The 27,118-nt window shown below is 36.1% G+C and overlaps 1 protein-coding gene across 3 annotated transcripts in view; it reads left to right on the top strand.

Annotated features, from left to right (window-relative positions):
• SPOP (speckle type BTB/POZ protein) overlaps positions 1-27,118 on the top strand; it is a 62,584-nt gene that overhangs the window by 5,718 nt on the left and 29,748 nt on the right. For 2 of the 3 annotated variants that reach the window (XM_031469666.2, XM_031469664.2), the window contains exon 2: positions 26,640-26,685. The exons of the other annotated variant lie outside the window; for it this stretch is intronic. The gene's annotated coding sequence lies outside the window, so the exon portion shown is untranslated. The remainder of the gene's footprint in view (positions 1-26,639; positions 26,686-27,118) is intronic. 3 annotated transcript variants of the gene reach the window in all.

Raw genomic sequence — 27,118 nt, 5'->3', positions numbered from 1 at the left:
TTAACACAGGGTCTCGAACAGTGCTGAATCTTGTGGATTTCTGTCATGTACTGTAGACTCAAAAATGTCGGTACATCCACAGTGTTTTTTGAAAATCCGTCACACTAATGAAGGTTAATATAAATGAAAGATACAGTGCAACTGCATTCTAAAGCTGTTTTAGGGACTGGACTAATTCCTACCTTAGCAGAAAATGTTTTCTAGGACTCTTACCATTGAGTGGTATTTTGAGTAATTTACTGATTTCAGGTTACTCAAAGCCTGACGGTAACAGTATTCTGATATTCATCTGAAATTCACTTTACTTTTTACCATCTTGTCAATATTTACATCCAGATTTTTATAAAAGTTATTCTCAACCTGATTTCATAACAATGCTGACTCCATATTAAATTCTGGTTGTGTATTCAGGGAAGCACACCTGTTTCTTGTGTTTGTTTTTAGTCACAGTGAATCACTCTGAAAGGCTATGCTGACACATTTGCTACTAAGATCCAGTAGCTTCTTTTACTTTTGTTTTTGACAAGCCCCCATTATAGGAAAAAAGATTCTAAAGTTTAGCTTTTTTAGGAAACACTGGGGCCTTCATTCTTACAACTATGGTCATGTTTTAATAGAACTGGCAGGAGTCATCTAGTTGCTCTGTGTGGCAGAGTTGGTCATGCTGCTTTGGGAGAGCTGGATGCAGACCTCAGAGTAAGAAACATTCAGACAGTAACTCTTACTTGACCGTGAAGACCTTTATTCCTCTCTTTATTCCAAAAGCATTTAATTGAATTTCTCAATGTTTTTCAAAATCAAAAAGATTCAAATCGGAGGTAAAAAAGAACATGAAAAATTTAACACAGATGGTGTCACAATCTTGGAAGGGGGTCATGCTCCAGGCATGGCAGAACCCAAGAAGGTGGAATACCCACTCTGGGCCCAGCTTAAACCTGCTGGCGTCCGCAACCTATTGACCATAGCCAGGGCTACACCTGTCAAACACCCCAGAAGTGGGAGCCTGAGCAGGTAAAAGGCAGACATGACCCTGATTTGGCCTCGGCCTGTCTGCTGGCCTTCAGTGCCACCCCACCTTTGGGCAAGGCAGGCTTAGCTAAGGGAGGCTAGGGGTCATAAGGCTGTGCAGCATGAGGCTGAGACCCCGGGCCACTTTGACAAGTGAGTTGCATGGCTTGGCCTGCAGGAACTAGAAGAACTTCTGGCACACCTGGGCCATGGTGGAGCCCGTGTGGTCTGAGTGATGGGGTCACTGTAAGACCTTTATTCTTTTTTTTTTTAAATTGAGTTATAGTCAGTTTACAATGTTGTGTCAATTTCTGGTGTACAGCACAATTCCTCAGTCACACATATATTCACTTTTTCACCATGAGCTACTATAAGATACTGAATCTTTTTCCTTGTGCCATACAGTATAAACTTGTTCATCTGTTTTATATATACCAGTCAGTATCTGCAGATCTCGAACTCCCAGTTTATCCCTTCCCACCCTCCTCCCCCCTGGCAGTCACAAGTCTGTATTCTATGTCTGTGAGTCTGTTTCTGTTTTATATGTAAGTTCACTTGTCTTTTTTTTTAGATTCCACATATGAGTGATATCATATGGTATTTTTCTTTCTCTTTCTGGCTTACTTCACTTAGAATGACATTCTCCAGGGACATCCATGTTGCTGGAAATGGCATTATTTTTATCATTTTTGTGGCTGAGTAGTATTCCATTGTATAAATATACCACAACTTCTTTATCCAGTCATCTGTCGATGGACATTTAGGTAAGACCTTTATTCTTGACTGTTGCTTTCTAAGAAGGTGTTGGCATAAATCTTCCTGCTGTGGCACCAGCAATGTCAAAGAAGGTCTTGCAATAGTTCTCTGAAAGCCTCTAATTCCTCCTATCAATCTACTTATTTGTAGGGGGAATAAAAGATATATATATGTAATCATTCATCTCCTTAATTTGATTTACATAATCTTTTTCTTGACATTTAGAAATAGGTAATTCTGTTTCTATGATTTTGACTACTTTAGATACCTCATTGAATGGAATCATGTAGTATTTATCCTTTTGTATCTGGCTTATTTCACTTAACATAATGTCCATGAGGTTCATCCAGATTGTAGCATGTCAGAATTTCTTTCCTTTCCAAGGCTGAATAATGCTCCATTGTATGTATATACAACATTTTGTTTATCAATTCATCCACTGATGGACACTTGGGTTACTTCCACATTTTGGCTATTGTGAATAATGCTGCTATGACCATGGGTAGACCATGGGTAGACAAATATCTATTTGAGACCCTGCTTTCAGTTTTTTGGGGTATATACCCAGAAGTGGAATTGCTGAATTATATGGTAATTCTATTTTTTTGAGGAACCTCCATACTGTTTAACATAGTAGCTGCACCAACAGTGAACAAAGGTTCCAGTTTTTCTACATCCTTACCAACATATGTTATTTACTGTTTTTTTTTTCAATAGTAGCCATCCTAATGGGTGTGTTTAAATTTGTTTTTTAACTTTGTCTTTTATTGAAACTAAGTTTTAAACTTTGACAGAGTAAGATTTATTATGTTTTTCCTTTATGGTGTATATTTTTTTTTGAGGTAGTAGTTACATCCTGAATTTTCTTCTACAAGTTTTACAGTTATGCTTTCCACGTTTAGGTCTCTAATCCACCTAGAATTTATTTGACGTTTGGTGTTAAGTAGGGATCTAATTTTTTTCATAAGTATAACCTCAAAGTAGGGATTGAATTTTCTTTCCATAAGGTTAGCTGGGTATCCCACCATCATTTATTGAAAAGTTAAGTCTGCCCCTTCCTACTTTATATTACCACTTACATGTTTGTAAATATATGAGGGTTTGTATCTGTATTCTCTATATTCTGTACCATCACTCTGTTTGCACATCTTGTGCTGGTACTGCACTGCCGTAATTATCATAGCTTTATAATAATTGTTCATACCTGGTAGGGCAGGTCTCACTACCTTGTTCTTTTTCAGTTCATCATCCTCCCTGAAAAACCCTGTCAGATTGGTATATTTTAATGAAGCCATTTGCTATCTAAATTATATTTACGTGATATATAATGGCCTTCTCCAAAAGTGAGTTAGAAAAAATCCAGCCTCCCTTATCTTAGCAGCTGGTCATTAGGTTTGTCTCTTGTTCTGAATAAGCCCACAGTTTCCATTCAGTTCTTAGTTTTGTTGGAGCGATACTTATTTTTATATAGGGATATGGTATTCAAATGGAAGAGAACCTTGTTGTATTTTGGTGTCTCAGATAAGGACATCAAATAAAATACTTTTGGTAATGGCATTGAGGTTTTATGGTGTCAAGGATTTCTGATCATAAGGAAAAGAAGCCTATTTAGAATAGCTCATATAAAAGATTTATATGTCATAGAATCTAAGGAAAAGCTGGACAACCAGGCTTCAGAAAGGGCTGGCACCAAAATAGTTCCAAGGGCTCCAGCAGTTAGAGTTAATAATGCACTCTAGTGTTCCACCTTCAGCGGACCTCAGTATCCATGAAGGTTAATTCAGATTCCTGAGCAATATCTGATTTGGTCAGTCTAAGGCTTGGTTTCCCCCGGACAAGATGTCTGCCCCAGTTTCAACTCTGGTTGAGGTTAGCAGAGGGAGGGTTTGGTACAAACCGCAATTGTGGGGGTGGCTGGAGCCAGAGGCAGATTCTCTTAAGCAGTGGTTCTCAAACTTTTTGGTCTCAGGACTGTTTACACTCTTAAAAAAATTACTGATCTTTTTTTTGTGTGGTGTATGTCTATCGATAGTTACCAAATTAGAAATTAAAACAGAAAACATTTTAAAAAATATTAGTTACTCTAAAAAAGATCTCATGTTAACATAAATAATATATTTATATGAAAAATAACTTTTCAGAAAATTAGTGAGAGGAGTGGCATTTTTTACGTTTTTGCAAATCTCTTAGGCATCCAGCTTAATAGAAGACAGCTAGATTCTCATATCTGCTTCCAAATTCAATCTGATGTGATAGATTTTTTTTTTTAACTTTTTATTTTGAAATAATTACAGATTCACAGGCAGTTGTAAAGACAGGTCAGAGAGATCTCGTGTACCCTTCACCCAGTTTCCCCCAGTGGTAAAATCTTACATAATTATAGAACAATATCAAAATGCAGAATTTAACATGGATGAAATGTGTACATACTCCTGTGTCCTTTTGGTGTGATAGATTGTTTTGATTGAAATGTATGAAGAAAATATGGCCTCTGTGGTCATGTAATTAGAAAAAGGAGTATTTTCAGACAATTGTGCATATTATTCTCTCATACTACACCAAAATTTGACAATTAGTAGTTTATAAGTTAGGTTGCAGTGTGGAATCTGAAATCATATTGATGTCACTGTTACATTAAAATCCTTCTGTCTTTCTTGTCCTTTAAATAGACCTTTTACCAATACATGATTTTATGTTATACATTGGTTGTTTGGGCAATGTTGGTTCATTCTTCCAAATGACACATTTCATAATGCACTATCAAAATAACCACATTAAGTTATTATCACCATCCTTATCAGAAAAATCTGTAAGTATTGGGAATCAAACAGCTACAAGATTTCCAAAATTTTAGTTTTTTATTAAAACCTCGGATTTTATCATTGGCAACAAACACTGTCACTTACTTTTCTTGAAGTGAGAGAAATCACTTCATTTTCAAGAAAATGTCTGCTGAATATTCATGTCTGAATAACCACAGTTTGCCCTTTGTTCCAAGTAAAAGTAGGATTCCATGAAAAAAGCAGTTAGTTTAGCTCGCAACTCAAATAGTCACAAGTGCTTTTCCTGCAGACAGCCATTGTAGTTGAGTGTCCTGTAGAAGTGCTTTTTACATACTTCCCATTTCATCACACAGAATACTTAAAAGACCTGTATGAGGGTTCAGATTTAATGAAATTAATAATTTTTATTGCTTCATCAAAAACATTAAGTGAAGTTGACTTAAAAAAAAATCGCCAGTACATAGTGGTGAAAGACGTGTAGCTCTAGCACAGTTTGATGCTTTTACCTTGATTTATGCTAAGGCAGCAACAGTTATACCTATTACTGATTTTGTACCACCAGTGCAAATGTCAACACAGCAAAAGAGGCAAACAATATCTTACTGTTATGAAAATAGTTTCAACTTAGACTCATTCAAAGGGACCTCCAGGGATCTGTGAACTACATTTTGGGAACCACAACCTTATAAGAGGATGTAGGTAGGGAAACAAAGGTCTGTTACTTGAGGTACGACAAGTGTTTCATGATGGAACTTTACTGGATTGCTGGTACCATTACTTAATATCACTTAACATGATGTAGATATGAATGGGATACTTAAAAGATCATAGAAAGTTTCAGATTTCTTGTTGAACAGAAGTATTTTCTTAGTATTGTTTTCAAACAACAGGATTTAAGGTATTCAGATTTTCAACGAGGTAGTCTTTCAAATATGTCATAATCTTAGGGGAACCCATTTTAAGATAGCTTATGGAATTTATGTCATCATAGTAGCACATGCAGCTTAACTTTTTTCTCCAAGCAGTTGAATTCATTAAAAAATCTGAGCTCCAAAAATTGTATTTGGGAAGGTCTTACCTTTTCAGAAAAGGCATAGAAGGGAAAGTTAAGGCTGGAAATCTGCTATTTCGGCTTTCATCTTTTGGTCATTAAAGAGTCTTGTTGAAGAGAATAGTGCCCCCAGCCCCCAATTTAAATATGTTTTATGACAGAGAAGGAAGTAGTGGTGTTAACCAACTTCATTTCAAGAAGTATCTATTGAGTGACTATAAACAAAAGGTTTTGTAAAAGTTGAGGAGGGGTATGTTCTGAAATGAGTGCGGAATTACACCAGTATTATATATTTTGGTGTTTAAAAGGGGAAGAGATCATTCAACTGGGAAAGTTAGAGTTGAGGGACTTTCTGTGAAGGTTACATTTGAGCTGGGTTTTGAAGAGTAGGTATTTTATAAAGACTGGAATTTTGATAGGCAGAAGTAGGAAGGAAAATCAGACAGAAAGAATGTCATGAGCAAAAATGTGGAGGTGGGGAAGTGCAGAGTTAGTATAGGGTGTGTACTGGAAATAATGAATAGTGTAGTGTAGTGTAGCTGATGCAGAAGACAAATGGGATAATGGGAGATAAGGCAGGAAAGTAAATTGGCCCAGAACAGGTCTTATACGAAGGCCAGGCAGGGTTTAATGTGTTAGGTGATGCAGAGACTTTGAAAGATTTGGACTGAAAAAATAACATCAGAGTGTGCTTTCAGAAAATTTATTTGACCTCATTCACTTATTAATTCATTCATCAACTGTTTTTTAAATAGTTGCTCTGTGCCACTTACGCATGAGGAATGCTGTATATAATGATGAGCCAAACAGAAAATCCCTATTCTCATGGAATTTACATTCTAGGAGAGGAGCTTCAATGAATAAGTGAAATATAGTTACAAGTTACTGTAAATATTATGAAGGAAAGGAATAAGTTACTATTGGGGGATAATGGGGAGCTTAAATTTAATTGGGGGAGTCTGGGAAGGCCTTGCTGAGAGTTAAATACTAATTAGGTGCCTACTTTGTGCCAGATGATATTCTAGGCGCTAGGGATATAGTTAACAAACAAAACCAGCAAAAATCCCTGCTTTCTTGAAGTGCATATTCAGGCAGTAAACAGGATAAATAAAATATATGGTATGGTAGAAAGTGATAAGTCCCAAGGAGAAAAACAAAGCTGGAGAAAGAGATACTGAGTGTTGGGGTGGAGGTGGGTGTTGCAATTTTAGATAGAATGGCCAGGGAATGTCTCACTAAATCACTACAAGGGTAGTATTTGAGTAAATATCTGTAGAAGTAGAAGGTGAAGGCATAAACCAGAACTCCAGACAGAGAGAGTAACAAGGGCAAAAGCTAGGAGGAATGTATGTGCCTGGCATGTTCAAGGAACCAGCAAGGAGGCCAAGGTGATTGGAGTTAGGTGAGCAAGGGAGAAAGTAGTAGAAATAAGCTCAGAGAGGTTCATAGGAGTCCAGGACCTTAGCCGCATGTTAGAATCACCTGGGGAGCTGGTAAAACAACGGACGCCTGGGCTGCATTTGTACCACTTAAATAAGAATCTTTGCAGGTGGGCCTCCGTGGCACAGGTGATGGAGAGAGGTAGATTATTTGAGAAGTATGTTAAAGAATCTAATTATAGATTGAATATGGGGGTTTAGGGAGAAGAAAGTGTCAGGGATGACTCCTAGATTTCTGGCTCAAGCAATTGGATGGGTAGAGGTGCCACCTACTGAGATGGGAATGGGAGATAGAAATGGGAGGAGTAAGTGTGGGATTGGGAGGGAAGATCAAATCAGAAGTTCAATTTTAGACATGTTAAATTTGAGGTATGCGTGAGGCTAAGTATAAATATGTTAAGGAGGCAGGTATATGAGTGGAGCTTGAAGTAAAGTTAGAACTTGAGATAATAAATTTGTATATTATCTGCTTATTGATGGTCTTAGAAGTATCTAAATGACATCATATAGGATACATTTGTTGGAGAAAGAACTGAAAGTCTGGGAACTGGTTAGTCTGTTCCAGTAATCTGAACAAGAATTGGTGCTAGTGTGAACTGGGATAGTGGCACTGGGACTAGGGAAAAAAGATAGGTTGAGATTTGAGGACCTGTGCAGATGAACAGTAGATAAGGAATGAAAGATAGCTTTGAGATGTGAAGCCTAGGTGAATGATCAGTCTGTTAGCAGAAATAAATTGGTCAGGAGGAGCTGGTTTGGGGAAAAGATAGTGTTTGGCTTTGTATGTATTGACATTTAGGAGAGGCTGCCTTGCAGGCAGGCAGTTAAATCTATTGCATTGGGTTTTGGAAGAGCAGGTGAGGTTTGAAACGTAGATCTAGGTTTTATTCATATAAAATTGATTCACCATGGGAGTGGAAAAATTTATGAAAATAACAACATTCAAAGTTGTTTGTTTGTTTTTTTTGGCAGGTGGGTGGGGAGATAATTAGGTTGATTTGTTTGTTTTTTAATTGGCAGAACTGGGAATTGAACCCAGCAAAGCATGCACTCTACCACTGAGCTATACCCTCCCCCAGCATCCAAAGTCTTTATCATGACCTGTTAGGCTCTCTGTGATGTGGTACCTGCCTATTTCTTGTACAGTGTTTTCCTTTGTGCACTATATTCGAGCTGCACTGGCTTTTCTTACGTACCTAGCTAGATCCTCCTTCAGGGCTTTTGCACTTTTTTTTCGTGTTTTCTCATCTTGAGTCTTCCCTTCCTCTTGGTAGAGGGAATAGAAGTTCAGAGAGAAAAACTCAGAAATTCACATCTGGGAAGTAAAGAGAATTCCAAGAGACCCTTACTAAGGTATGAGACCGTGGATCAGCATCTGAAGTAGAACGGCCATGGGAGCCATTGAAGTTGAAATCCTGTTAACAAAAAGATACAGTAGCATCTTGATCTTCATTTACTCAAATCTGTTGACCAGAGATAATAAATCAGTGGATTTCCCCTCTGCCTTGTTGGTTTGATGATGGGATGGTGGTGGTGGTCATGGTCGTTAATCTTTAGAATATAACTTGACTTGATGATGACTTGACTCATTTTTGCCATTCTGTCACCGCTTATGGAAATGTCCTACGAATAAGTGAAAATTTCCTTCAGTGAAAGTTATTGGTAAATTATTTCAGAAACTTCTGGCGTGAAGAAACAACATGACAACAACAGGGAAGTTGTACTTCTCTTCATGAGCTAGTGTGTCACTTCTTAAGTGATAAAGAGTGTATTATTTCAAATCTACACTAATTTTTCAGAAAAAATATTTGGTTTTTCTGATTATTAAATCATGGAGAAATGGAAAAATAGAAAAAACTTAAAGTTTTTCATGTCATTAAAAATAATCTTTTAAAGTAACTACATAGAACTATTGTATGGGTGTGTATTTTATTTGGCGAATTCTCTACTAATGAACTGCCTTTTTCTGTTTTTTCTTATACATTATGCTGTGATAAATATCTTTATACATAAATCTTTATACACTGATCAGATTGATTCCTTAGGATATAGAATTGCTGTCTTAAAGGGTATGCAATGTTCCATTTCTCCTAATTATTCTTTTAGTATCTTTATAGTTGAAAAGATATTTAAACAACATTAAAGGATATTTTAATAAAGAAAAAATCAATTTTATTCTTCTATCAGCCATTTTCCTCTTCTCATCTAAGTATTTTTGTTTTTGTTTTTAAAGTACCTATTCCTAGGTCTCACTGGACCTACCAAAAGAGAGTTTGAGGGGTAGGGAAAAACATATGCAGAGAACAATTACAATTCTGGGCATCCTATATTAATTACTAGGTAAGGAATTCTGAGTAACATTTATTAACTGCCAAGAAAGTGACAATAAGTATGATGGGAATTCAGAGTAGACTAGGGTGATTAGGAAACGCTTCAAGGCAAGGTGGAACTTGACCTGGATCCAGAAGAGTAGTATTCAAATAGGAGGTAGGAGAACGTCTATGGCCTTCAGAATGGTATGAACACATTTGAAGAAGGCACATGATCTGTGTGTATGAGCTGACAAATAGGTTAGAGTATGCGGCAAGACTAATTGGAAAGGAGAGTTCTTGTTGTGGTATAGTGGAGAGGCTTGTTATGGGAGTTAAGTTATGTTCCAGAGGACTGATTTTATTTTTGGTACATCTTAAGTTGTGCAGTAGGGAACTATAAGGTAAAGCAAATTTGTGGCCCAGTTTAAGCAAACAATACATTAAAGTCTCTTTTTTGTTGGAAATACAGGTTATTTATTGATATAAGTTAATTATTTAATAATGAACTTCCTGTAGATCTTAAAAGTTCTCATAAGAAAAAAAATTTTTTTAGTAACTGTGCATGATGATGGTTGTTAACTAAACTTATTGTGGTAATTATTTCACAATATATATGTATATCAACTCCTTGTGTTGTATGTCAGTTATATCTCAATGAAAATATTAAAAAATGAATTTCCTAACCCTTAGATATTCATTTTATTATATAAGTTAACTTATAAAAGCTGACATGTTGCAGCTTTTTTGGATCTCAGTTTCTTCTGTAAAATCAAAGGGTTTAGACAGGGTGGTTGCTGAAGTCCTTCCTGGCACTTGAGATTGTTACATAACCTTTCAAGATACCTTGATTTTATGAAATAAATTGGCCTGTGGTTAGTCTGATACCCACCTCTAGCTTCTTAGGCACCCCCGTATCTGTGGGAGCAAAAATCTCCAATTGGATGATTCATTGCTTCCCAGGTCTAGATTGATTCACTTTTGGAAACTCATTTGTACTCACCTTTTATTTCTAAATGACATTTAGAAATTTTCATTTGAAAGAATTTTGTGGCTAAGATTGAGCCTCACGAGGATACTGTGAGGTTGAGAGGAACTAGTACATAATAATAGTCAGTTTTAAATTATCCTCATATAAATTATCTGTAGGAATTCATCTCATGCTGGCTTCCTTCTTTTATTTTGAATTCACTCCCATGATGTCTTTTAATATATAGCCAGACTGTGTAAATATATGTTATTATTAGTTCAGCCCAGATATAATTTTGGATATAAATCTATAGGAAAAATTACATAATACATTCCAAAGTAAAATGTTTTCACCTCCTTTAGTATGGATAATTGAGAAATGACTAGTATTTTTTTAAACTCAGATTTTCTCTTTAAAGTACGCAATCATGTTCAAAGCTAATCTGTGGTATACTTGAAGTATCTCCCTCCTAGTATCACATTCTTTTCACCTAAAGTATACTACCTTTGACCAGTGTTACCTTTAGAGGGAACCAAGGTTGTAAGGTGACTGACTAGCTCTTATGACAGGCCTTCTCAGGATGCTGTTAACTTGTTGGGGTCTTCACTGTTTAGAGTCCATTCCTCAGTTTCGCCACTAAAGTTGTTTCTTTAGTGCACCAGAGTTGATTGGTCTCAGAGAAAAGTGGTTAGCCAAACTCATACTGGGCTGACAGATGAAAATCAGAATGCCATTTTACTAAGATACATTGAGGGACAATCTTTTCCATGACCTAGAAAACATGTACCTACTCAGTCCATTCCCCTCCTAGTGTCAGTATTATTAAAGAAATAATAGTAATGGCTAATGTTTACTGAGCACTTGCTATGTGTCAGGCTCTGCTCTAAGCATTATACATTTATTTAACTCATTTAATCTTCACAATAACCTATGAGAAAGGCATCCTTATCTGTATTTTACAGGTGAGGAGTCTGCGGCACAGAGTTTTTTTTAATAACTTGGCTGAGACAACTAGTAATTATTGTGTTGTACTAAGTAAAAGATCACTTGGTAAGCATGAATCTTAACAAAGGAAAGTAAAAGTATTTGAGGCCATTTTATCTGGATCATGATCTGTTCATTCATTCGTTTTTCAAACATTTGTTAAGCACCTACTATTTGCTAGGCATTTCCTAGACACTAGGCTTACCAAGGTGAATATAACACAGTTAAGTGCCCTCCTGGGACTCTCAGTCTAGTGGGAAAGACAAATAATTATAACAGCAAGAGATCTACACATTGAGAATGAAGAGGAAGGAAGTATTTAATTCTACTTGACGAGATTAGAGTAGATGAAGGAAACATGCAAAGATGCCATGGCATAAAAACAGCTTACTCTGCAGCAATGAAACAAGAAAGTATTGCAATTAAGATAATATTGCAGTATACTAATGTCCTGAGCGAATTAAGCTGGTGGTTGTCCTGAGTGAATTAAGCTGGTCCCGGGGATGAAGAGAGACAAGTTTGGGTTGTATTTCTGAGGTAAAATTGATATGATGGTTGACTAAATTGGGAGTGGATGGGAAGTGGAGGTGGGGTAACTGAGGGAGAATGAGAAGTTAAGGCTAACTCCTAAGTTTCTAGTTTGAATATTTGGATGAATGGTAGGATCACTGGAAGACAATTAGGTTTTTGGAGAAAGATCGACTTCCATTTTGGACTTGCTCCATTTTAGATGCCAACGTCCATAGCAGGAAGTTGGTTTGCAGTTCAGAGGAGATAGGCAGCCAGCCATGTATATGGTAACTGAAGCCATGTAAATTAATGAAATGGGAGTGACTGTAGTGATTTGGATTGGCTAGTAGGCAGGAGCAAAAAGAGAGGGGCCAGTATTCCTCTGTTTTCAGTAAATCCTTGTTTAAATTTTGGGGTTTTTGTTCTTTTGTTTTTTTGTTTTGCCTGCTTTTGACTTGTTAGAAATCTTGTCTTTTGAAATTAAGTGCTTTAGTAACTTACTTGTGGTAATTAGGCTTTCATTTATTTATCTTTACTGGAGGCACTGGGGATTGAACCCAGGACCTTGTGCATGCTAGGTACACTACCACTGAGCTATACCCTTCCTCCAATCCAGTCTGTTTTCTACCAGTAAATTATGATGATTTTTCACTATAGGTATCTATGGTATTAAAATTTTTTCTTAAATTTCTTTTTAATGTTTTCATCTCTTTCAAGTAAGGTAGGAATTGAAGTAAAGGTTGTAATTTTATTCTAGAATAAAGAATGAGGATAACAGTATTTTTATTGCCAACTATAATATAAAGATATTTTGAATTAGCTCATTAACTTTGTTGAAGTCTAAGTTTATAGACATGAGATATTTATAGGAGTGATTGGGTTAATTATAAATTATGTGGAAGTCTTAAAGACATTGGACATCAGTTTTGGGTACTTTGTTATTCAGCAATAGAAAACCAAGAAATTTCCTCCACTGGACTGTGCCTGACTTCTGTGCCTTGTATAGAGTGCATGCTCATTAAAAGCACATACAATGGGAAAAAACCCAAACTACTCCTTACCTTTGGAAGTATTCACATTGCATGATCTGATTGGATAAACTTTTCTGTCAAGAATGGGCAGTAACCGATAAATACTCACTTTGGTTATCAGAATGTCTGCAGCCAGTTATAACCCATTGTTTTCTTTTATGTCATAGTAGTTTGCCATTTCGCATAGCAACCCAACTAAATAATGCTTTAGTTCTTGAAAGTATGTGCAAGCTCGGTGTTAAATTGAGTGTCTTTGGATTTGATATTTGGATTAATTTCAAGTAGTCATTTACTTTTCTCTGCTTGATCCATTGCCGCTTAACTACCAATCTCAAGTCCAAAAAACAGATTCTAGTGTGTCTTGGAAACAGAAGACTGTATTGAAGGGCATGATTGTTTCATCTCAGTCTGAGACCCATCTCTTTGATTTTGTGATTGTAACCTTTGTTATTTCTGAGATAATAATTTTTATTTGAAAACTGTTAACCTAAAAATTTTATCTGCTCATCTGCGGATTGTAGTCTGGTAGACAGGACATTGAACTCCATTAGATAGAATGTGCCAGCACCTAGTTTTTCTTCAGCTGCAAGCAGTCTTAAAGGGCTTGCAGGTAAGGGTTTTTTAATTAGTGGTAGAATTGGGGGACTTCCCACATGATTTTTTGGTATCATGGGCAGGACCCTTGTCAAGTAACCATTATATTTAACTTTGTGTCCCATTTAGTTCAGCTCCCCCTCCCTTTCCCAGTTGATGCCTTGTTGGATACCTGGACTATCTGCTCTGAGCCCAATGTCTGGAGTTGGGCCCTACTGATAATTTTAGTTTGGTCAGAGAAGTTCTTATTTTGAGAGATGCTTCTGGCCCTTAGAATAGGACTTGCTGTGTTTGGTTAGTTTTACGTGTAGGTGTATGTAAGGTTGGCCTTGATTTGAGTGCTTCCTGTTGCTTAAAATTGTAAGGCTTTTTATTTTTTAGTGATTCCCCTGATAATAGAAGAAACTGGGGGCAATTTTCTTAAGCGATTTATTGTTCCATGTGGAGAGGAAAGAATGTGTTGGGAATAATCTCATAGGGGATGTACCTAAATTATATTTTCCTACTTTTCTTGTAAAATTAGAGGGAGCTTCTGCTGAAAACAAACATACTGATGTAGATGTACCTCATTCCCCTGGTTCTAATGTTTAAAAAAACATTTTTTTCCACATTTCAGTGTAAGACCAAAGTAATCTCCACCCCTCCCTCATCCCTGCCACAATGTGATGGCATACTAACACTGAAGATGTAATAAATATTTATAATAGCAAATTATAGAAAAATAAAATGAGAGCTTTGGTATAGGTTTATTTTGTTTTTAGAAACCCATATGTTCCCCTCTCCATGCACATCCCACCCATGTACACACATATGCATGCTCTTGAAGTTGCCTGATGTTTACATGGTCCTCTACAAATACTTCCTACTAAACTAAGATGACCGTTTTCAAAGTGGATGACACATATTAATTTAATTAAGTTACTTATTGAGTATCTACTCCATGCTAGACATTATGCCAATTATTTTTTTTAATAAAAACACTTTAAAAATACACCAAGAGTTGCTTCCTATGGGCTCTGTAAACACCTTTTTTAATCAACTCTGAGATCATGCACTATCCCATTTAATTTGGGGATAAACAGCTGATCCCTATTAAAGGGTCCTTTGCCAGTGACAAAGATAAGAAACTTGATTTTTCAATATGCTGATAACCATCTCTGGGTGAAAGTGGCCAGATTATATGTGGAGGAATTTAGCCGTACGTGCTGTTAAATCTACATCCTGATCTAGGGCAGAACTGAGTTTCCTTGGGATTCATAGACTCTTCAGTACAAGTTGCTCACTTACTCTCACCTACTCTTTATGCGCTCTTGTACTCAGAGGTATGGGAGAATAGAGCAGTCAGTCACCTGGTGAGTATATATTGGAACAACATTTTGTTGAGTAATTTTTGGCATTATCTGTCAAAATAAACAATGGGTAGGCTCTTGGGCTTGCTTGCACTAGCATGCAGATACACCTGTTTGCTACATTATCTGCAGTAGCAGAAACCCAGAAACCACACATCAGGGTACAGTGGAATTCTTTGCAACCCTTAGAAAGAATATATGTGTGCCTCCAGGGAATATGAGAGAGAGAGAGAGAGAGAGAGAGAGAGTGTGTGTGTGTGTGTGTGTGTGTGTGTGTGTGTGAGTGTTTGCTAGTACATACATTTTTGTGTGTTTTTTGTTTGTTTGTTTTGCTTGTTTCTGAGGATACAAAAGAAAACAGCAGTGATTGTGGGGGCAGGAGGGTACAGTTCAGTGGTAGAGTGCATGCTCTACCGACAATAATAATGATTATTAAATAAATAAATAAATAAATAAACCTAATCTCTCCTCCCCCCTAAAAAGGAGAAGAAAACAGGAATTGTCTTTAGGCTTAGGAAGAGGGATTTGGGTGTCTGGAAGGTAATGTTTACTTTTCAGTTATAGCTTCCTGTAACTTTTGAATTATTTATGCTGAATATGTATTGCTTTTAGTTTTAAAAAGCATATACGAAGAAAGGCAGATATAATTTTAAAAGTTTTTCCAAAGGGGCATAAACTTTAGCTCTACAAGGGACCTTAGAGATCCTTGGACAGTTTCCCTCAATTTAAAGATGAGAAGACTTAGATTTGAGAAAGTATCTGCAAAGTCTACACTGGAATTCAGGTCCTGAGGACAGCAAAAGCTTATGAATATATTGACTTGTTCTGTTCTTATTCTAACAATTTATTTAACTGTTGTTCATCCTCATTCTGAAGAATTGATTTTAGAAGACCCAATAAAATGTTGACCTTTGTAAGACAGTTCTTAATGTAAGACAGTTCACCTCCGGCAGTAAAAGTGAAATGGTAGTGTTAACTCTTACCCACATTTTGTAACTTTGGAGACTCAGTTCTTTAAAAGTGAATCTATTTGTGAGTTCTGTAAGTTTTTAATATTTGAAATGAGTTTGTGTCTAGAATCCAAAGCTTCCTTTTTTGATTTGAATGCTAGCTGACTCTTCTAGATTTTTAAAACTGATTGTACTGAGTTTTTATTCCATCTAGTTTCCAGGGATGAATAGATGGAGAAATACTTTTTGTTACTTATAAATGGCTTGCTGTTTAAAGACCAAGTATACTGTAAAAGATGATAGGAAAATTGTTTGAAGGAGGAAAATTTATATATTGAGGAGGAACTTTCAGTTGTTGAAAATATGAGCAGTTCTTTATAAGGTGAATCTTTTCCTGGCTCTTCAAGGCCAGAAATATTTTCTCTTAATTGAAACCAAGCAAAGAAATTGGTAGTAGTGAGGCTGGTTGTTTAACATGGGACTGGATGTCCACACTGCATTCAATGAGTAGTTTTTATGGTTGATTGACTTTAGGGCTCAAGAATGAAAACACATTTATTAATGCTAGGAGTAGTTGTTGGACTTAGGGCAAAAACCTATCTTTGCTATGATTCTACTATTTGTATAAGTGGGGAAACTCTTCCAAAATTTAAATAATCCAAAGGCCTTTCTCAAAATGGGCACTCTATTTGATAATATTTTTTTCTTTTTTCTCTTTTTAAAAAAATGTTTTTTTTGGCAGGTGGAGATAATTAGGTTTGTTTGTTTGTTTGTTTTAATGGATTTACTGGGGATTGAATCCAGGACCTTGTACATGCTAAGCATGCACTGTACCACTGAGCTGTATCTCCCCCCTGCCACCATGTGATAGTAAGTAGATTTGGCTGATAAGATGACTCTTCCAAGGACAGGGTTTTCAGGAAATAGAGTAAAGGAGCCTTTTTACATCTTGAGAATCAGAGTCAAATTATGGCTGTGCTGTTTTAATCAGTTAAGATTTGGTTTAATTGAAAGGAAGAAAAGGTTATAGAGGGCCAGGAACAAATAGAGTTGCAAATTTGTCTTTGTAACCCCACATCCTTCGGGAGGAATCCCGTTTCTATAGCTACTTTAATTCTGGTGTGAAGGTATCCTGAGCAATGGAATCGTAGCCTGACAGTTGACTTAATTTGAGCAGCTGCATTAGGTAAGACTGGAAAGCTAGATTGGGGGATGTCAATGTGGCATGTGTTTTCTGGTTTGTTTCCAACATCCTTTATGAAAATGAATGGAATTTGGTTGGTCCAGTTGCACTCTACATAATGGGTAACTATAGTGCTTCGTCAAGGTCTTTTTTGCATTCTAAATCATTAGTGAACTCAACGTCCGTGATTATCGTTTGACTGTTTTCACCAGTACATTATCTTCCATTTACCCGCAATGAAATTCTTGAGCCCACCATATACTTTTTCCAACATAACTATAAGGAGGTACTGTAATAGTCTGGATTCTGGTTTTAGCCCTGCTCCTGTCTGCCTATGTGTAATATATCACATTGGGCAAGCCATTAAGTTGCTTTGGGGTTCAATTTCCTTATCTGTAAAACAAAATCATTTTACTGGGTGTTCATTAAGTCCTTTTATATGTCTAGAACATTTTGCTAATGCCTTTATTCACTGGGTGTTTATGAAGCACTTTCTGTGTGCTAGGCACAACATAGGATGCTCTGGGTATAAGTCCTTTGCTGTCAAAGAGTATTCAGGCTAACATCAAAGAACTCCCTTCACTTTACTCAGATCACCTCAGTCTTTTACTCCTGAAGAATTAAGTAGTATTAGCAAATTTTCTTGCTTTTTACTATCACTCTATAAGGCATTTGTTACCACTTTTGGTTTATTTACATCTCCATCTCCAAAGTGCTCTTATGTCTACCTTTTATTTTTCTATTTGTAAGTCAATTTCCCATCTCAGAAAACGGATTAGCTCCCCGGTCCCATTATGATCACTTGTTTTCTTTAATTGATAGAAAATAAACTGTGTACCAGAGAGTAAGGCTTAGTGGTCAGAAAAACTAGTGATTTCTTTCAGGCAAATAAAAAATACAGAGTCTGCAGGCTTGATACTATAATTTTTAAAAAGAGAAGCCTAAATGGATACAATAAGAAAAATTTCAAAGATTAAGGATGGCTTTGTTAAAAATTTTTATACCCAAAAGAAAAAGAAAGTTTATTAATAGAGTTTCTGTTGGATGCAAAGACCAGGGGACTGCTTCTGACTTTGAACTGGGCATTATCTCAGCAGAGCCCCCACTGTCTAGGTTCTGGTTTTCAGATTTGCAAGACCAGAATGTCAATACTATACGTGCATTCAGAAGGTGATCAGTCTATATAAACTAGAGACAGTGTAGAAGATTAATTCACACAAAACAAATTCATGGAAGGGATAGGAATGGGCCTGCTACTTTTGACTGTGATCATAGAAGGCCTTTTTCTAAAGAGGTGACTTTTGAGCTAAAATGTAAAGAAGAAGAAGCAAGCAAAGTGAATATCTACAAGAAGGGTCTTCCAGGCTGAGGGAAGACAGTACAAAGGTCCTGAGATGGATACAGGCTTTGGGTCATTTACAGAAAGGTCAGTGTGTTTGCAGTGAGGTTAGTGATGTGGGAGAGGAGTAGGTGATGAATTTGGCATAATGAACCAGCTTTTATAGGACCGTATAGAGTCAGATAAAAGAGACTGAATTTTATTTCTAAGTGTGGTTAAATGGAAGAGTGACATAATCTGATTTACTTTTTTAAAGTTCATTTTGGCTGCTATGTGGTGAATAAATTGTGCTACAGAGGAAGCTGGGTGAGATCAATTAGAAACCAGTTAACACTGGTTCAGGTGAGAGAAAACTGCACAGAAATGGATAAAATTAGAAATGGATAAATATGGAATATATTAGGAAGCAGGACAGCTGACAGGACTTGCTGATAGATAGGATATGAAAAGAGAAGGTTTTGGCTTGAGCAGCTGGGTAGAAGATGGTGCCATTTAGTATTTTAGTCATGTTAGACATCTCGAATATAATTAAGGAATGATAGAAATTGTGCTTTTTAATTCTATAAGCTTGTGGCAAAAGGAGAAAGGGAGAGATTTCCTGAGGAAAGACACTGGTTTCTTGTGAACTCAGACCAGAAAATTACTCTGGCATGTCAAAACAGTAGACGTTTTATTTTAATAAATTACTGATGATGAGGTGTTAAAATATGGAAAGTCACTTAAAAAGTATTAGGACATATGATTTGTTCCTAGGGTCCAGTGTTGAAAGTAGGAGTGAGTTTATCAACAGTTTGCCCAGATCTCATTAATAATGGTGCTCAGATTTTGTTAGAACAGTAGAGCATACTTTTCAATAGAGTTGCCACTTGAAAATGAAATCAAATTGAAAACTAGGGTATACAGATATATCCTCAGATATTTTTCCAGTTCCTCGATGTTGAATAGAAGACCATATCTGATCTAAGAATCACTTAGTCGCAGGAATTAAAGTATTGGATTAGAAGTTGAAACACTTGAGTTCTGAACCCAGCCCCCTTAATAGTCCTGTGACCATGATAGATTGTAACCTCTGAGCTTCTGTTTTCCTTATTTGTAAAATACTTGCCCTGCATGCCTCACAGAGCTGTTAAAAATCCCAAATAAGATCATGAATGTCAAAGCACTTTGAAGACTTTGAAGAATTGAATACTGGAATGGTTATATAGCTGAAAGCATTTACCACAAAAGGACCTTACAAGTCCTTTTAAAGAAGACAAGGAAAACCGGGGTGGGAGTGCTCCAGTTGTATCTCCACTGTGAAACTTGAGGTTATGGCTTCCATTAGGCTATATACTCAACTCTACAGAACTTTTCTAAGTGCCTTATAATTTAAAAATTTTTTTTCAGTTTTATTAGGTAGAATTGTTACAATTTGACTGCACATATACAATATATTGCATGTAAATACATATATACAATATACTGCACATATTTCTATAATTTACATATATGTATGGTTCATTGTTACTAAGAACGTTTAGAGCTTTAGCTTTTTATGAACTTCCATAGTTATCAAAGGAATAAAGCCAACCACAAAATAGGAATTAATTCAGAAAGATACATATACCCTACCATTAACAGCAACATTATTTATAATTGCCAAGATATGGAAGCATCCTAAGTGCACATCAGTAGATGAATGGATAAAGAAGATGCAGTGTATGTAATGGAATACAACTCATCCATAAGAAAGAAAGATATTTTGCCATTTGCGGCCCTTCATTTACTTTTTTTTTTTTTTCACTTCAAAAACCAGGATATTATAACTGGCGTAAACATTTCCATTGCATCAAAAGCCTAGAAATAAACTTAACCAAGTAGGTTACCTATACTCTGAAAACTGTAAAACACTGATGAAGAAAATCAAAGATGATACAAAGAAATGGAAAGATATCTTGTGCTCTTGGATTGGAAGAATCAACATTGTCAAAGTGGCTGTACTACCCAAAGCAATCTACAGATCCAGTGCAACCCCTGTCAAAATACTCACGATATTTTTCACAGAACTAGAACAAACAATTCCGAAATTTGTATGGAACCATAAAAGACCCCGAACTACCAAAGCAATCTTTTGTAGGTCTTTTTTTTTTTCTCTCCTCTTTCTTTTTGTTCTCTTTTCTTAATGGTTTGATGACTAGAGAAGTTCCTTTAACATTTGTTGTAAAGCTGGTTTGGTGATGCTGAATTCTTTTAGCTTTTATCTGTAAAGCTTTTGATTTCTCCTTCAAATCTGAGTAAGAGACTTGCTGTATAGAGTATTCTTGGTTGTAAGTTTTTCTTTTTCATCATTTTAAGTATCTATCACAGTGACCTTATAATTCTTAACCAAAGCCACTTGTAAAACAGAGGACCCCAGATAAATGTAAATGCCATAAGGATAAGAAAATGTACAAGTAAGTTTGGCTTTGTGCTCTTATTTGGTAGTTAGAACTTTATTCCTAGCCATAATGCCAAAATGAAAAGCAGCAAAATATGGTTAGTATTTTTTACTTTAAAGTTTTTTTCCTTTTATTTGATCTTTGGGCCTTGGAGTGAGATTTTGTTTGGCTTACTTGGAGTATCTTTCCCTTAAGAAAGGAAAAGTGTAAACATGCCAGAGGCTTGCTAGCAGTTGTCAGCAAGAAAATGGGAGGGAAAAAACAGGTTGGGGTTGGAAAATGTAAAGCAAGAGGGAGGAAAAACAGATTTGAAAGAGGAGAAAAAGCGTTTAAATTGTTTCCAAGTCTCAAGTTTTTTGGACTTGAGTTCCAAAAAAGAACCCTGTCTTTGAGTTAGGTACTATAATTTGAGGTGATTGAAGAGGTCCTTGGAGGGGAATGAGTAAAATTAGGGAAAGATGGAGGACAAGTTTTCGGGAGGTTAGAAGGTGGATGGTGGTGCAGAAAGAGAAGGTGCTCTGTGGAAACATGGTTCCTTTCGAGGATTTATAGTCTCCCTGAAGATAAGCTGGGTTACAAGAATTATTTTTATTTAAAATGTGCTTTCTTACTGAAGTATACAAAGTCTGTCTCTTTACTCCTTCTGCTTAAGTAACCCCTGTGCTAAGCACCCATCAACTGGGGAAAATATTTCACCAAGAGCTAGATTTTTTGTTACTGAGAAGATCTGGACTGATTTCATTGGCTTTTTTTGGTTTAATTCAGGCTACATTATTGTATTTAAAATGTTGCTCTTATGTCTTTTCGAGCTTTTCTAGTGTACTTTTCCCTCTGAATTCAGGTTTTTGAAAATTTAAAAAAAAGAAAGAAAGAAAGAAAGCCAAACAAAAAGTAGAGATTGTGACACTTTTAGCTGAAGTCCTCTCCATTCACTTTCTCAGTTCTTTTTCCCACCTCCGCTCCCCAGAGACACCCTACTGCTGTGAATTTAGTGTGCATCCAGTGCAGAGTGTGAGTATGGATATATTAAATAAATTCTATGGCAGTCACTTTTTTCATTCATTTTCATTTTTCAGGATCTGTCCATTTGGATACACATAGATCTAGGTCCGTCATTTTAGCTGTTTTATTTTTTATTTCTCTGTATAAATATTTCAGTCTTCCCAAATTCCTTTGATGGATATTTACATTGTTCCCCTTTTTTTTGCCATTACAGACAAAACTTCAGTGACCAGCCACCTTACAGATATCCCTTATAGTTTACTCCTCCTCCTTCTTATTCCTTGTTTTTGCTTTGGTGGTTTGATTTTGTCCTAAATATCTTATTTGAATTCTCCCATTTGGTTCACTACTTTGGTATTCACAATCATCATTTGAGGGAGAGGGAGGGCTGAGGAAAACCTTGCATAACTTGGAACGCCAGTTTTCTTTTACTAAGGTCAGAGGCTCTGAAATTTTCTTTTCTAGTGGATTCTTTTTTGGGCTCTGATAAATTTGGCAACCTTTGTGTTTAGTATTTTATATTTTTATTGTCTCATATTCAATAGCTGTTTTTTATAAACGTCAGTAACTACTCACCTTTTTCCTTTCTTCCTTATAAGTTATCTTCTATTACTTTTTTCAGGGAGAGGGGAAGGGAGATAATTTGGTTTTTTGTTTGTTTGTTTGTTTATATGGAGGTACTGGGGATTGAACCCAGGACCTTGTGCATGCTAAACATGTGTTCTGCCACTGAGCTATACCCTCCCCCTTTTATTACTTTTTAACTCCTAGAATACTTCCTCCCATTAAATGTAAGATTAGTATTTAGTGACCAATCCAGTTCATGCAGTTCTTGTATTACCTTATAAATTCAGCATGATCCAAACAGCTGATATTTATAAAAGAATTTCTTGCAGCATTTTTAGCCAAATTAAACATTTTAAAAGTATAGGCCTTTACCTTAGATTAGAATTATTGCACATAAATTTTGTTCAAGGACCATATGTTTCAATGACCAATGGTTTTCATTTATGATTTTTTTTCTGGAATCTTTAATCCACTATACTTTAGTCATTATTGTGAGGTTGAGTGTATTTTTAAGTTTTATGTTCCAGGGATATTTTTTTTCCCCTTTAAAGGTGGATCCTATTCAGAGCTTTGAGCACTTGGAATGCTGAAGTGTTAAAAAGGAAAACTGTTACTCTTCTCTAATAATACACCCACCTGCTGAAGTGTCTGAGTAGAACGTCCTTTCTTGAGTGTATCAACTATCTTTAAGAATTTATGTTCTAAGTATTTTTAAAAACAATTGATAAGACCTTAAAATGGAAATCTTGGTAATAAATATAACTGTAGAATATCATATGCTTGTATATTTTCTCTCAGATTTGTTTGTCTTAGGTTATAGTTCAGATCACAAGTTATTGTGGTTGGCAAGTAACCAGACTTTGGATATAGGCTTATTCTGGCTTTAACGTAGGTGAATTGTCCACCAAAAGTATAAGCTCTATCTGTTTGCTCAGAAGTACCTGTCAGATCACCTGGTAGGCAGGTTTGTTCAGTGAATTATCTTCCTTGCGTTGTAATCACTAAGTTTGAATGGAGTTCATTACCTGCTCTTTATCACATCAAGCCCATGTTTTATGCTGTGGAGAAATGTTCCTATTTTAAATCTTCCTTTAGAATAAAATTATGTTCTTATATAGAACACTAATACCATGGAGTTTTGTTTTCCCTTCCACTCTGGAAACTCTGCTATAAAAAATGTTAATTCCTAAGTCAAAAATAATTTTTTCTTCTAACTGTAGTTACCTTCTTGGGATATTTCATCTGGATTTGTACCAGAAGACTTTATTGTTTCTGTGGGAGTCAGAGTATAATATAAAGAACTTTCTTAAAATTATATTTTGTTTGCATAATTCTTTATTTAAAACACCCATTTACCTGACTTTAAAGTAAAACATGCTTATTCTTAAAAACTTTAAAATAATGATAAGTATAGCTAAAGGAAGCAGTCAGTCAGTCTCCCTGCTGCATCTTGTCGGGTCATTCTCCCAGTGGTCATGGCATACTCGCATGAGCACTACAGGAGAGTTCTTGTCTCTCTGGAATGTCTCTCTGGGCTCTCCCAGCATTGTCATCATTAAAACAGGCACTGCACATTTGTTAGGGGGAAAGATAATTTATTTTGTACCAATTTTTATAAGTCTTACCTGTGACTCATTACTAATAAGAGCATAAATCTGAAACTTGTTAGTAAACAAACTTTGTTAATAAATTTGATGTCAGAGAAGGGAAACCTTGTGTTTTTCAATTGTGTAGAATTATTGTCTAATCTTTCAAGGACAGAAATCCAAAAGGAGATTAATTCAATCATTTATTAAATAGGTATTTATTTCTGGCCTTCCGTGTGGCAGACACTGTCTGGGTCTAGCAACAAAACAGACAAGAATCTGCCTGCTTATATTTCAAATAAAGTATGGTCGATGACTTTATGTACTATAGAAAAAAATGAAGTAATGAAGGAGGAATAGGTTTGTGGCTATGGCGGGAGAGGATGACATGTTTAAGGGTGTCAGGAAAGGCCTCACAGAGATGATGACTGTTAGGGAGAGCCCAGCAGCAGGAGGGAGTGCGCCAAGAGAGTATCCGGGGGAGAGTTACCCCGGTAGGGAAAAGGGTGAGTGCGAGCCCTGAGGCAGGAATGAGCCTGTTCTGCCTGAGGAACAACAGCAAAGAAGGGCAGTGTGGCTGGCACATGGTGAGCTCAGGAGAACCTAATTGGAGATGAGAGCGAGAGAGGTAATGAGGTCCAGATTGTTCAGGGCCTTTTCAGTTATTGTAAGGACTTTGGCTTTTACTCTGAGTGAGATGGAAAATCATTGGAGGTTCCATCAGAGGCTATGATTAAACTAAAAAGGTAATACCCCAAAATACTTGTATTTTGGCTTTGCTTTTTCAGGAGCTTTTGTTTGCTTCTAATAGTAATTTGAGTATTAACAAATGGTTCCTGGTGAATAGTCATACATAGATTTAAACATTTGTGTCAGCACTGAAAACTTCCCGGAAATACACATCTTAGGTATTGCATTTAAATTCAGAGAAAGGAAGTATAATAAGAAAGCCTATCTATAGGTATTTATTCCTGGGTGGCTCTGCTTTATTACTGAGTTCTCATCCTGAATTGTCTTGGAAGAAAAACCAGCAGTGCATTCTGTGCAGGACACTGTATTCTTCCTTAGGCGCTGGAGGAGATACATACATACACATACACACATCCTCTGTTGGGTTATTTCACTGGATATTATATGCATTTTATTGTGGTATTATTTTAATGCATTTTTATTATGAAATATAACCTATAGAAAGATACACAAAACATACCTATATAGTTTAAAGATTAATTATAAAAAGCAAGTACTTTGATAACCACCACTGAGACCTAGAAATGTATCATTGCCAGCACCCAGAAACAGCATGCTGTGTTGGCTGTCTCTTCTAGATCTTGACCCACACTGTAGCTCAGAGGTATCACTAATCTGACATTTCTGATCATTGTTTCCTTTCCTTTGTGGTTTTACCACCTAGGATTCATTGCACACTAATATAACTAACTTTTGTCTTTTTTTGTATTTTATATACATTAAATGGAATGATACTGTATGTGTTCTTTTATGTCTTCTTTCAGAACCTAACCATATGTTTGTAAAGTTCATCTGTGTTAATAGGACTGTAGTTTAATTTTGTTGCCATGTAGCATCCTATCATGAGTATACCACAGTTTGTGCATCCATTCTACTGTCGATGATGTTTTTGGCTGTTAGGAGCAGTGCTGCTCTGAATGTTCTCGTTTATGTGCTAATGGATGTGGGCAGGAGTTTCCCTGGGCCATATTTGGGGGTGAAATTGCTGGATCTTTACCTTCATTAGATGATAAACTGTTTTCCAAAGTGGCTGTACTAATTTGTCCTCCTACCGACAGTATGAAAGTGTCCCTGTTCCTCCCAGTCCTTATCAGTATTGTCAGACTCTTTAAATTTTGCCAATCCACTAGGTCTACAAGTGTTCATTCTAACAAATTAACCGAGATACCAAAACCTTAAACACAGTTGCTGTTCAGTAAATATTTGTTAAATGAATTCAACCTGACTCTTGTCACTCTAAGTCTTCTGATCAAGACTTTGTCCTGTTTTAGAGTCGGTGGTTGTAGTACAGTTTTTGGCGAGGGCTCATTCCATTACTGATAGTAACTAGACTTGGTTAACCAAAATAAGAGAACCAGTGTACCAGTTAAAGATAGCATTTACAATTTCAGGAAAAGCTTAACTCATTTTTCCACAGAGGGGAAGATAGCACCAGTTTTCTGCCTAGGTTATGCTCCTAGAAGCTATGCAACCACTCCTGTCCCTTTTCTGTTTTGAGTCGCTTTGTAGGTTACGGTAGATTATTTAGGGTGGTGGTGGTAGCTAAAATATCTCACCAGTTTTCAACAGCAATCTCAGTGCAGCAGCTGTTTATTAAAACCATAGGATACATGGCTTTGTTTAAATGTGTCTTGCTTTGGTGTAACTGATCCACAGAGCACTTTTTATAAAGGGTATTTTACATAAAATTTTTATAGTAATTCTTTCAACATTTTGTGAATTAGCTGGCAAAAGTGATCACTCCCCTCTTGTAAATGTTGATACAGGGCAGGCCACTTATTTCATTTTTGCTGTACTCATAGGTCAGTTAATTAGAGGAATTAGCTTGAATTTTTCTGACTTTAATTTCTAAATACAGTCTTTTTGAGAGATGACTAAAAAATAGAGCACCCAGAACTAGACATGAGATATAAGAATGGTAATTTTGACTAGTAAATCCTAGTAAATGTATCACCTGCTTTAGTAAGATTTTCCCTTTTTCAGAAATGGCCAAAGTAAGTAACGATTTGTATGAGATTCAGAATCTAGTTAAGTCTGATTCACCATCTCTATTTCCAACAGAGATTTCCTGTTAGACAAGACAAATTAGAGTCTTCCTACTGACTTGGTGAGTTTTTACATAGTTTTATTTTAAACATAGTTTAAGATCATAAGGACGGAAGTGGAATGAAATGCATAGAAATATTTACCATGACTTTAAAAAATGCACATCTTGAGTGCAATCTACTGTTCCGTTTCAGTGCAAATAGTATGTAAAGTTAGAAGTCTTATAAGGTAAGCATATAAGTTGTTTTTTCAAATTTTTTTAAAGTAATGAGCATTACAGTCAGTGTTAAAGAAACATTCTTCATAAATGATTTCAAAACAGGTTTTATTCTAAATATTCTGTCCTGGAGCAGACCATAATTATTTATTCAGATCTTCTCTGGTGGCTACTGTACATAGGATAAGGCTTTCCACTAATGAAGGAGAGGAGAAAAGTTGTTGAGATTTAAATTTTAAGCAGTGGTTGTTAATGCATGATCTGGAGACCTTAGATT

The sequence above is a fragment of the Camelus dromedarius genome, chromosome 16 (assembly GCF_036321535.1).
Source record: "Camelus dromedarius isolate mCamDro1 chromosome 16, mCamDro1.pat, whole genome shotgun sequence".
NCBI lineage: Eukaryota > Metazoa > Chordata > Mammalia > Artiodactyla > Camelidae > Camelus > Camelus dromedarius.
Note: the sequence above shows the minus strand (reverse complement) of the source record. Positions and strands in the feature narration are given on the sequence as shown.